Consider the following 12045-nt stretch of genomic DNA (forward strand, 5'->3'; position numbering starts at 1 on the left):
TCCGAGCAATAGTTTCCAAGTGTCTGACCGAATTCGAGCGATTCGAGTGAATGGACACTCGACTATCCGAGGCCAAATGTTTGCGCATTCGAGTGGCCTATTTTCAAGTCTAAATTTTGGCCATCCAAGGCCGATGTCAACCATTTGAGGCTGAGTGGCATCCGAGTCCAAGCCTATGACTCATACCACTATGGTTCATGCAACCAAACTAAGGACTCGGATTCTTTGAGCTGTAGTGGGACTCAAACAACTATGACTCCATTTGAGTGCGGCACAAAAAGTTCCAGAATGGTCGAAATTGTGCCGAATCTCACATGCACCTTGATCAATCTCTCAACTATAATCCTAGCAGCAATCATCCAACATGATGGAACACTCAAAGCTTACCTACAGGGCTTGAAGGCTTAGTGGTGAAGATTGCCAAGCACAAAATGGTTTCCAGCCTTGTAGCTCTCTCTCTCTCTCAACTCTCTCCCTCAACTTAGAAATGACAAATGAGCTCTCCCTCTACCCTCTTGGCTTCTTAAATCACTCTTTGCTTAGTCTTTTAACCCCCCCCCTTCTCTCTCTTTGCCATCTTAATGCCTTGAAGTCTCTTTCTCCTCTTTTTTTCCATGTTTTGAACTTGCTACTATAGTAGAAATCCTACTATGTATTTCTCTATTTTCCTTTTTCTTTTCCTACCTAAATGCATCCAAATCACAAGCAACCACTTACATAATCCAACCTACTTACTTAAATCCAAAAAACTTACTTGCAAAGGAGATCGAATATCTCTTCAACTCCCTCGCCCTACCTATCTCAAGCACCAATTCGGGGTAAACCCTACTTCAATGCTCAATTCGAAGTGCATAAGCATTCAAAGCTTGAATCCATTTGTCCCAGCAAATGGAACCAAAATGTAAAAGCTCTTGCTCAACCGCCAAGACCCACAGACTGCTTATTACTTTAAGCATTTCAAGCCAAGTGCAATGGCTACCTCTCACATAGTCGTGCACACTCTCACACCTACAAGTGTAGTGAGATTACCTCCATACTTGATCAAGTTGCCTCCTCCCTCAAGCACTCAGGTAGCTCCACGGTCCAAGGTGCAAGCCCCAATCCTCAAGCTCCAAGCTCCATTGCCACACAAGAAGAAGAAGAAGAAGAAGAAGAAGAAGAAGAAGAAGAGAGGAGAATATGGAAAGCTTCTCCACCATGGCCCCTCACCCTCACACACTCACACACTCACTCTCCATCTCTCAAGCATAAGCAAGAACAAGAAGAAGAAGAGAAGAAGAGAGCTAGTTTTGGCTACACACAAGAATGAGCTTCTTCATTCACTTTTTGCCTTTTATACAAGCCCTAATCCCCTTTGGGTACCCATCCCCTATTTTATACGACCAGCCATTTTAGCCTAGGTCCTCTTTTCCCATTCCCTTCCTATTTACATCGTGCCTTCACCCATGCCCATCTACATTTACAAATTGCATAATAGGAAGGAGCCTATCACTCTCTTACAAAAATTTAGGGTGCACCTTTGCATTTAAAATGTGTCTTTCCTCTTTTGCACTTACCCTAAACTTTTAAGGTTGCCCTTGCACTTTTGGCCTTTTTTTTCCATATTTCTTTAGTTGGGTGGCCTTTTTCCACTTTGCCATGTGTCTTTTTAATTTCTTTGCACTAAAGTTAACAAATGTCATGACCAAGATGCGCCTGCAGTCCATAAGGATCGGGTTTTCCTCTTTACCATATGAGATGTAGGGGTTGACATACTATTCCTTATTGAGGGGTTACTCTGAGGCAAGGCGATGATTGGTGCTAGGGGTATAGGTATTCCTGTTGGATTGATGTTTGCCCTTGGTGTAGTTGGCCTTTGCTTGTTGGGAGTTGGTAGAGCTAATGGAGCTCCTCGATTAAACTGGAAGGGGCGATTCATTGGATATTGTGGCTGATAGGGTTGCTGGCATGGCAAGCATTGATGCAATCTATAGTGCATAGCATCATGCTTGTACCTACCACAATTGGTGCAAGTCCTAGGTCTCAGCTCTAGACATTCTATGGCAGCAGATGATTACCGTCGCAGTGCACATATCAAATGTTTGTCCTTGAAGGTCTTTGCAAAGCATCTTGAAGCTTCATCACTTCGAGCTTGAGATTAGACATCTCTTGGGAGAAATCCACATTCTTGCCTTTCTCTTAAGCTTCAGAGGTCGTCTACTCACTATGAATGGTGGATCTTTCACTATGGATAGTAATGATTCCTATTGGTTGTTGTGAGGTTTTGTTGCTTCTTTCCTTTAGCAAATTGTCCACCCTTTATGCCCTCATTGAACACGTTAACCAAGACATCTCACTGCAAACTTGAATTGCTTGCCAAGGCCTTATATAGTTCTTTTTTCTTTATCTCATTAATAAAAATTGTTGACACTACCCTGGCTGTAGGTCTCTTAGGTTCAGGGATTCTATAAGAGTCCTCACATTGTTTGGAAATTGCAAAAGCCTAATTGAGCACTAGGTATAGTTAGGTTTTAAAATTGTTGACTAGGGCCGAATTAAACTTTTATAACTAGGATTGGAAATATGAAAGAACCCTCAATGATAAAACAAAAAAGAAGCCTTAAGGGCAAGATTTGGAACTTTTAATCATCAACAAAAGGATTGATTTGACCTTGACTTGAGAGACACTCCGCCACATACCTAGTCAAACAAACTCACACCTAGTCAAACAAACTCACTAAGGTACATGCTAGAAAGTTTCCAAGTTGTTGCCAAGAAGGATGTTAGTGAGGTGTCACCAACAAGTTTGGAAGACCAATATGGTGCATTGTCTAGACAAAGAAAATACATGCTAGATAAATTATTGGATCTAAACTTAGCTAGTAAGTGTAAGAAAAAGAGCATGTAGTGAGCGATGGACGACATAAGGAGATCGTTGCAAAATGCAAACATTGTTGGATACTCTACCAATTCAATTCTCAACTTAGTATAATAGAGATAGATAATTTGTAGGCCCTCCATATTGGTGGGACACATGTGGCAAATTCATTCTCGGCAGAACTTGCATTGCACTAGGTTCTATGGACCAATAAAATATCATATTACTTACAAAGCAAATAGAAAAGTAAGAGCAAGGAAGGACCCCTATAACTTTGTAGAGAAATTTGAGTAGGCATGTGAGGCACACAACCTCACCTCAAATGACAAGAAGGCACAGGCCTTTGAACTTTTCTTGAGTGAAAAAGGTAAAATGTGGTTTATAGAGATGGACAAAAACAAGAAAGGGTGCTTCTGTAACATCAAAGTCTTGTTAATAATGTGATTCATAGAAGTTGGATATGGGGGAAATCTCATCATATGGCTCATGTACTTGCAATAACAAGAGGAAGAGGGTAAGCATAAATACATCTCCTAATGCAATACTATGTGGGCTCACGAGAGTGTAGTCTAGCAATAACTGCAATAGGGATCCTAGAAGCCCTAGAGTTGTTATGTGATGAACTTTATAGGCATAAAATGAAAGTGCTTCAAGGTAAGTAGGTGCTTTATGTTAGATTAGATGACAACCAGGAGGCCTATAAAAAGTTCATAGTTCATTAGTTGTTGTAGAACCTTCATGCACAATTGAAGGAAAGATACATGGTGCTAGAAGCAAAAAATGGAGAATTAGGAGAGCTACAGAAGAGACAAAAGTAAGCTTACGGTAGCAAACCTAACAGTCTAGCTAGAGCAAGAGAAAGCAAAAACAATTGTGCATGCAAGAGAACACTTGGACAATCAGTAAACTCAAGGATAGCTTAAGGTGGGTTGCACTTGTTTGCAATAGATCATGGACACAAGTTTGATTGGACCCATCACTCGGACCAAAAAAAAAAGAAGGAAAACCTTTGAGGAGATGTTAACCAAGCTAGCTATTGAACTTTCAATTGCCTACATAGAGAAATTCGGATTAAGGTCCATGTAGATGCATATAATTTTGTGATATCATAGTAACAAGAGCTTTATAGGGAGGCCATACTAGCACCTCCATCTTCAACATTGAGGATGTAATAGAATTGAGGACACAACTGAGCCTAGCCAGTTTAGCTCTAAAAAATATAACTTTTGACCAAACACTTACACATTTGACTTCGATTTCAATAACAAAATGCCTTAGATGCCATTTAAGAACATTGTCTATGATGAGTAGGAGTTGGAAGATGTGTGGTTATGCGAACTAAAGTCCATTACATGAAAATAACTCCTCCTAGTGGAATTACTAGAAGTTTTGTCATACATAGAAGACTTTTTGGAGCCCCAATAATTTGCTAAGCCAAGGAAGAGTGCAAGTGATAGGTCACAATGACCACATCCAGGAGTAGAACTGGCACTAGAAGTATAGGAGCACCACTTGAGATTGTCGAGAGTGCACTACAAGCAATGAGAGATAATGGAATAAGCTATTCATGTGTGTGCAAACTTGTGGTCTCCTCTTCCTTGCTTATCTTTCCATGCTATTGTGAGAATTAAAGAGAGGGAGGGAGTGAATATAAGAGTGAGGGACTTAGTAGAGAGAACCTCTTATCACTCCTCTTATCTTATTCTTTCCTTTCATGGTGAGAGATCAGGTTCATGGAGTGTGTGCAAGATAGAGTTGAGAGAGTGTGAGGGACATGTTTGAAGCTCACTTGCTCTATTTTCACCCCTTTTTCTTCATACCTTCCTCTTTACATCACATGCAAAGGTGGATGTGAGAATGTGGAGTAACCAAGGAGCTATTTGTGGATTATGAAGTGCGCTTGCCAAGATGTCTTGATTACAATGAGACCTTCGTTGTACCTATGCTTTGAGTTGTTCTATTATGTGTGCAACAAAGAGATTCATCATGAGGTCTTCTTTGTGTGAGTAGGCTATAGTTAGATTGGATTGTCCTCAAGAAAGAAAAGAAAAGGTCTATCTCAATTAGTTTACTAGCAAAAATCTAAGTTTAAATAAACTTTTCCTCTCTTTAAATATTTATTTAAGTACCTACATTTCCCTTTTAAATTTAACTAACACCTAGTTAGGGTGAAATGATGGTCATTTGATGACCTAGTGCTTACTTACCTTAGTTGGCCTCGCCCCATAAAAAACCCTAACCCTAGTGTAGTGCTTATTTTAAAAACCCCCCTCTGATCGTTTTGTATTTACCCCTCAAGTTATCCCACAACCCCCTAGCTTAACAACACGACCCCTTTGTTATGCTGCAAAACTGGTTTGTCTTACTAGTAAATTCCATTTTCTTGTCCTCTTCCATGCATTTGCTACTATTAACTAAATTTCTTGCTAACATGCAAGCTATGTCCATGTCTGGTGTGAGGTTACTATGCTGTAGCATTATGGCTTGGACTCATAACACTAGCATAATTGTTTTAACACCGGCCAACCTTTTTCAGGAAATATTGGTGAGTACCTGCAATCATTTTACATTAATTTATTATGTGCTCATTAACCAATAGCCTCTGAAATCCTCAGTTTTTTGTTTTAGTCTCTTGATTACTCTGTTCGATGATGAGACAGAAGTTTTTGACGGCCCTTAAATTATGGTACCAGTGAGAATGGCCTTATCTCAATTGTACTGTCTAGTTGGGGTCATGATCTTCCCATATTCTAGCAATTCTTTCATTCTCTGTTGGTTCAATCTGATTATCGAATTGTTGTAATTTTTAATCTGAAAATGTTAGCCAAATGTATATTACTATCAATAACAATTTAACTCATTAAGTTTATATGTTTCTCCTCAATATGTTGTGCAAGATTGTAATATGATCTTCAGTGATACTTATATTGACTTCTTTACATGACTATGGTAAAATAGTAATATTGATGTAGTTATAGCATTAATAAACTAATGCACGTGTGTAATTATAAATATTTTCAATAAAAACCTTTCATACAAGACCATGTATAATTACATGATCATGTTTTTTAATGGGCCATAATGGGGTTCCTTTCACCCCTTGTCCTTTAAAGGATTGGACTCGATCCTCTCATTCAACGTTCAAATAAAGTGAAATTTCACTCATGATGTATTTCTCCTTTGACTAGCATGCCTGGTTATGTCCAACTTCCTAATCGGACCATGATGGGGTTCTAATCATCCCTAGTCCTTATAATGATTAAACTTGATCCATTATAAAATATGAGTAGGGCTATATCCTCTACAACATTTGTTGTTTTACAATCCTTAATATTGATTATGTACTTACTATATGGAGTTCTTGTTATCACCAAACCTAATCATTCACATGACTTGACCTAATTTATTGAGGTTCAACCTTTATGTATGAAAGACAATGATGGGTGCCACATTACCCCTAGTCTTTGCAAAATTTGATGGTATTGTATGTAGCTCAGCTTCTGAACTGATTGAAAAAGTACACATTAACTACCTCTATTGTGTATGATCTCTTCTACTCCATTTGCTTGTACATAAACCGGACCATGATGGGGTGCCTAGCTACCCTTATAGTCTCCTATAAATCTTTTCTCCTTTTGCATATCTTATGACTCATGATGGGTTAGGTTCTAACGTGTAAACTCCCCCTTTGGTGTAGATTTTCCCTAACTTATGATATGATTTTTTCTCAATAACTTTTGCTCGCTGACTTTAACTCTAGAGTTGAAAATCAATCCTTAACTTTGAATTTGTTTGATCGAGATCAGATTCTAACTCCCATTAGTGTTATTATTAATTGTTATTGACCAACCATTTAGTCCAAGTTGGCTCTGGTTAGGACTATATTTGAGTACTTGTCTTTCTTTAACTCAGTGCATTAAGTGGTTTTGAACATATTACACCCAACATTATGGGTTGAAGATAATATTTGGGTACCTATTACCCCTAGTCTTTGATTAATCTGATATAGCTATCATGACGCTTGATAGAATATAATAGGTGTATAACGTAAGGTTCCCTTTCTCAATCACACTTATGTATGGATGACCCTCTTTGCCCTCAACCTTATGATAATATAGCTTTCCCTTCCCAAGGTCTAGATTCATAATTAAATAGATGATATTACACTTTATAATCCTCTCCTACCATTTGATGTATACCTAACTTATGCCTTGCCTTAATCAACTTCAATCACTTAGATGTACTCAAATTTATGATGGGATAACTCTTCTTGCTAACCCTCTAAGAACATAAAACTTAATTCTCACCTACACCTTCATACTAACTATATGGCCATATGGTGTACCTTCTCACACCATAGCTCCATCTCTTAACTAGATTCACACCCAAATCGAAACATCCTCATGGAATTTTTGTAACTAAAGTTCAATTAGGTAACATGCTCCCCCTACATGTTAAGTTTACTAAGGCGTAAAGAAGGGAGATAATATTCCATGATAAAGTATGTTGCTTTGCCATGATAAGCTTGGCATTACACTACCTTTCCCTTGAAGACCCATCTTGTGATACTTTATATACAGATGGTCTTCTCTTGCCTATGGCCTACATATAGGCCTTCTCTTGCATATGGCCTATATAAAGACTATCTCTATTGCAGCCTTCCTCTACAATTCATACCTTATCTTACTTTCAACTAAAAGGGTGTGTATCCTTCATCAATAAGGAGCATCACAAACATAAACAAGGTACACTTGTTCTAAGAGGGTGATAGGGATAGCAACTAGGCATTATCATTGACACTTGCAATGCATGATATTTTATCTAGTTCTTACTAATAAAAAGCTTTATGTTCGGTTTTGTAGGTAACATGCGATACCCTTTCCTCATGAACGTGTTAATCTTGTCTATGCCATACTATATCATGATTCATGTATCACTTATTTGATGCCTTACTGACCTAATGTAATGTTGAGGATTTTTGCTTGAGTTACAATATACTATTGTTCATCCTTGTTGTGATGGTTTAAAACAATGTTGTAACACACACTCATGGGAGTAATGCTAATGTAGTTGCTCTCTATAAGTATTGATTGTCCAGTAATTATTACTATATGTTGTGTAGCATAATGGATGGCAACCCAAATTGCTAGCTTTGGTAAGATTGGGCTTTGTGATTCTTGAGGAGCATGCTCCCCCATTGCCACCAGTGGATTGGGATGTGGAGGAGCCTAAACCATCCCAAGCACAGCAACAGTCCTAACACTAACTTGAGGAATCATCCTCTTCAAGTGCTCACAAAGACCTAAAGCAATGAAGGTAAAAACAATCGATTGATATAGAACTAAAGCTAAGGGTTGAACCACAACAAGTGCCTAAGGTGACCTTTCTAAGGGAGCCCCAAGAGGTCAGCATAAACTGGGAGGAAGAGCTTTCAGCCCTAGAAAAATTGGAGCCTTAGGATGCACGGATGACCTACATCTTCAATTGGACAGCCAAGCTCAAGTAGGTAATGCCAGTGAATGTCATGAGGCATGTGATTAAGATTGAAGTCGTGCTAGGATGAAGATGGCTTGGACCACCATAAGTTGTAAGACCCAAACTATCATAGAGGAGAAGAAGCAAGATATTGGTAGAATAAGGTATTTGAAAAACCTAGACTAGTGCTTGGTTTTGATTCACAACCAGCTTGGAGACATGCTATATTGGAGGAAAGTGATGAGGCCTAAAGGATGGCCTTCAATGGAGCATTGCCTAAAGAATGAGGAGATCCTATGTATCTAGCCTACCCATGAAGGCATTTTACTACAACCCTAAACTACATGGGAAATATCACTTTCCCTTTATATTCAATATAAAAGCCAAAAACCATGAGAATAGAGCCTCAAGTTCCAGGAGTTGGATCTAGCTCTCTCATTCAAAAAGTTTGTAGACACATTCCAAAATTTGCCCAGACCCAGCTTTTGTGGCAACCTATAATTATCTGAAGCTCTTAATGTTGTTATTAAGTCAAAAGAGAGAAATAGAGGAAGAGGATCTACAACCCTTTTTTTTTAAATGTAAATGCGGGAATAGATAGGTATGCCATGGCTAGGCTCATACTCAAAACTATTATGCTACCTACTTTCTACCTAAATCTTCTGGAGGATATGAACAAGATTCGGTTCACAAGTTGTAACCACCCCTTCTTGCTTTCAACAACAGCGAATACCTGCCAATATGTTAAGGGACACATGATGAGTAAAGATTTCTTGGAAAAATCCATGAAACCCCTACTCCCGTCAACCCAATATCAAAGGAGAGGCAGGGAATAGTTATGTATTATTATCCAAAAAAAAAAAAAGAGGACCTTCACTTCCCCACTTTTCCTCACATTCATTCAAGTTCCTCAAGGGTAGAGCATCCCAAGAAATTGGTAGACCCATCTCAGTCTAGGGAAGCTAGGGAATCTCAATTCTTCTAGCGTGTAGATCCATCTCCCAATTGATATCCATCCACTGCCACTGCACAACTTTCCATGCAAGCAGGTATCTTGAAGACCTAGAAGCACAATCAACAACCACCCTTTCCTTTAGTAGCAAGCAACCTCTTACCTCCCCATGAAGGTCCCAAGCACCTTCACTAGTGCCAAGGGACTGGTACTTGTCTTGGGGGGGGGGGTTCATATTAACTTTTTTGCAAAGAGACCACAAGAAACGAAAAACAACAAGCTAATGGAGTACACTGAGGTAAGCCAAAGATTAAAAAAGCAAGATGCACAAAAGTCAAGGAGCATTCAAGCGTGACGTCCTAAAGGAATAATAACTACATCCATTTGGCGAAAATTCAAAGCCTAGAATAAGAGTGCTCATCAAGCTGGAAAAAAAAAGACTAAAGTACGATAAAAGCGTCATGCACTTTAGAAAAAATAGAAATTAAGAAACAGAACCAAATAAATTTTGTAAAATCATTTTTGAGCATTGGGTTCACTCCCGTGCAAATTGTAATTAATGCATGTTTAATGGCACACGAGTGAGTGAGTTTGGACAATTAGACACGACATTGAGCTTGAAGAGTGGGTATTAAGAGATTACGAGCAGTAGACACCTTGAGATAAGAGGTCCAACCTAAGTTTAAATTCAAAGGCTACATATATGTGGTGGAAAACCTTATTGCAAATCATTTATATGACTAATGCAAAGTAGGCTTATCTCTTTCTTCTCCACTATCTTTGCTTCCATCTCTATGTAGCCATCTCACACTTGCAGAAGTTCTGAGAGATAGGAGAGCTTGTGAGCTTGCTCTCAATCTTTGTTGCATTACTCCATCACTTCCCCTCACCTTCTTGGGATCTTCCCAGTTTGTGGGGTGGAAAGGTAGAGACTCTGTTGCAGAGATAGAGCTAGAGAGAGAGAGAGAGGAGGTGAACTTGCGGGATCTTGGAGGAACAAGAAATGGAGGCAATATCCTTGCACATGAAGGATGAAGGGTGAGAAGTGCAGAGTTTGTCACAGCTTGCATCAGTGGAGTCGTCGAAGATTGGGAGCTCATGCAAATTTCTAGACTACATAAAGTGAGTTCTCTTGCACCAACTAATATTCTCAAGTTGTCTTCTTACTTGACACGATATGAATCTGTATTCATGGCAAGTTAAGAGAGTGAGATGAGATGATAGGAAACCTCGTAGGGTGAGAGATCATGAGCAAACTTGACTTGAGGGAGCACATGATTGAGATGCGTCATTTCGTCTAGAGCTAGAGGGGGTTTCGAAGGGGGAGAGAGAGAGAGAGAGAGAGAGAGAGAGAGAGAGAGAGAGAGAGAGAGAGAGAGAGAGAGAGAGAGAGAGAGAGAGAGAGAGAGAGAGAGAGAGAGAGGGTGCACTCATTGGAGCTTGGAGAAACAAGTGACGAAGGCCATATCCTTGCATGCAAAGGATGAAGGGCGAGAAGTGCAAAGCTTGTCACAGCATGCATCGATGGAGTCGTTGGAGCGTGGAAGCTTGCACGAATTTCTAGACTACACGAGGTGAGTTCTCTTGCTACCTTCTTTGTTTTGTTTTAATCATTTTTATTTGTTTACTTTTTTAGTGTATACCCCTCATTAGTATGTCAATTAAAATTTAAGGTCTTCCTAGCCTTCCTTTGGTGCTTATTCTTGTGACTTCTCCTTAGTCCATGGTATTAATCAATCATCCTTGGTCATCGATGGCCTTCTTGATCCATAAAGAGTGATTGCTATTACTCTTACTAAGGTTTGGGTTATCTTAAAGGCTCTATTTTTTGGCATTCAAGATGTCTTCTTTTCGTCTTGCAAAGGTCTACTAAGGTTACAACCCTATTCCTATGGGGAATGCTTTAGGTCAAAGTCAAGGTTGGTGTCGGTCCTTCCTAGTTATACGTAAGGTCAAGTCATTTGGGCTTAGTCCTTATAAGGTAAGTAGGACTTTAAATAACACAGTTTAGGAAATTCCTTTATCAAATTGAGATATTCCACTAGCTTAAAAGCTAGGTGGTTAGTTCTAAGAGTTACTTATTGAGATAGTCAAAAGTCTCAATGGTTTTGTCTCATTTTGACTCAAGGTTTGCAATGTTTTAGCCAATTATGTTCAATACTTTGGTCTTCTTAGAAAGTAATTAATTAAGAGCTCAAATTTCAAGGAATCAAGACATGGTTTCACCTATAGCTCAAATTACAATTCCTTTAAGACCCAATACATCACACAAGCCTATTCTTCAAAGTATAATGTCAAAACACAAGAGATGAATGCAGCTTGATGAACTTTGAACCCTATCCCTTGATGACGTTTTGACCTCTACAAATTTTTTTGATGCCTAAAGTGTGTCAAATTTGAGTGTAGCAATGCAAGGTAGGGTCATATACCAAACTTTGAGGTAGTGCACATCAATCATGATGGGCCAAGAATTGCCACATATGCACAAAAAGCTAGTTGTGGTTGCCCAAGTGATCGTTTGGTGACTTTCGGTAGTTGATCTACACTTCACCTTGGAGATATGATTATTCAAGGGTTCATAGGTGTTATGTAGAAGCTTTTCCATCAAATGCCACTCAAAATGAATACTTAAGGTGACACAGGAGACAAGAATGTGAATCAGGGATCCTAAATATCTAGTTTTCAAGCAACCATGGGGATTTTGATCAGGCATGATTTGTGTTGTAACAAGCACACACAATTTATTTTGACTTGGTGATGG

This window comes from Lygodium microphyllum, chromosome 3, assembly GCF_053477565.2.
Source record: "Lygodium microphyllum isolate KBCC chromosome 3, Lygodium_microphyllum_v1.1.10, whole genome shotgun sequence".
In the NCBI taxonomy this organism is placed as follows: domain Eukaryota; kingdom Viridiplantae; phylum Streptophyta; class Polypodiopsida; order Schizaeales; family Lygodiaceae; genus Lygodium; species Lygodium microphyllum.